We start from the raw sequence: 1,449 nt of genomic DNA, 5'->3' as shown, positions 1-1,449 counted from the left end.
ATTAAGGGTTGGTAGGTATAGGACAGATGTTAGGGGTAGGTTCTTTACTCAGCGAGTCGTGAGTTCATGGAATGCCCTGCCAGTAGCAGTGGTGGACTCTCCCTCATTATGGGCATTTAAGCGGGCATTGGATAGGCATATGGAGGATAGTGGGCTAGTGTAGGTTCGGTGGGCTTGGATCGGCGTAACATCGAGGGCCGAAGGGCCTGTACTGCGCTGTATTCCTCTATGTTGTATGTTCCAACCAGAGTGAATAAATTTAATACAAAAGGCAAAAGAAGCAATGACGATGTGAAGAAAAGATTTTATGCAGTATGTGGTTGGGATTCAGAATGCACTGGCTGACAGGCTGGTACAACCAAAGCTTTCTCAAGGCAATTGGATCATTACCTGAAAAGGAAAGAAATATCAGCCAATGGGAAATGGTGGTGAAGAAGCACCAGATGAATTGCTTCCTTGGAGGGGCAGCAGGAGCAAAGTTGTGCCATACCTGCCGGCGGTTTGTAATGTAATTGAAACTGCAAGGTCTTTCCATTCACCGTCCTTCTTGTTCCTGACCCAGTTACTGCAATTGACAAGTTAAGTGCTGTTTCCCACTCACTCTCAATTTGAGGCTGGGCAGGAGTAGTTCCTGGATGGGGATAGGGATGGGGATGGGGATGGGGATGGGGATGGGGATGGGGATTCAGCAGGCCACCCAGCTCAGACATTGTGCAGGAAAGAGATCAACTCTTCAAGGACCCCTTTTCCACATTGGGTATACCTCAGTATGTGTTGCTCATGCAAATTCCCTCCCTCTATCTATCCATCAAGACTCCTAGGTTTCTTCCCTCCTACATGGCCCTCAGCACCTCTCCAGCATGGGAATTCGACACTTTGCCTGCCCTGCATTCTAAGACTGCCTGTAGGCCCAGTGCTGTCAGCTGCTGTCAATGTGCTCCTGGGGCAACAGTGGTGCCAGTCAATCACAATGGCTGCTGAATCTTTGAAGAGGAAGTTCTGTCTGAGTGAGGAGCAAAGTTCAATCTGCAGCTAATTCATCCTCCTCTGAGAATTGAATGTCTTTGGAGCTTCTGAATTGGTGATGATGTGTTCTTTGCCGACACATTAGGAAATGTTGCCATCCCATAGATCCTTTCAAAAGGACTTGGCCAAAAGTAGAGAGAGCTGGAAATGTGTTGCTGGAAAAGCGCAGCAGGTCAGGCAGCATCCAGGGAACAGGAGAATCGACGTTTCGGGCATAAGCCCTTCTTCACTCCGTTGCAACCCCAACCTCACTATCAAACCAGCAGACAAGGGAGGCGCGGTAGTAGTTTGGCGCACCGACCTCTACACCGCTGAGGCCAAACGCCAGCTCGCAGATACCTCCTCCTACTGCCCCCTTGACCATGACCCCACCCCCCACCACCAAACCATCATCTCCCAGACCATCCATAACCTCATCACCTC

This window comes from Chiloscyllium plagiosum, chromosome 24, assembly GCF_004010195.1.
Source record: "Chiloscyllium plagiosum isolate BGI_BamShark_2017 chromosome 24, ASM401019v2, whole genome shotgun sequence".
In the NCBI taxonomy this organism is placed as follows: Eukaryota; Metazoa; Chordata; class Chondrichthyes; order Orectolobiformes; family Hemiscylliidae; genus Chiloscyllium; species Chiloscyllium plagiosum.
Note: the sequence above shows the minus strand (reverse complement) of the source record.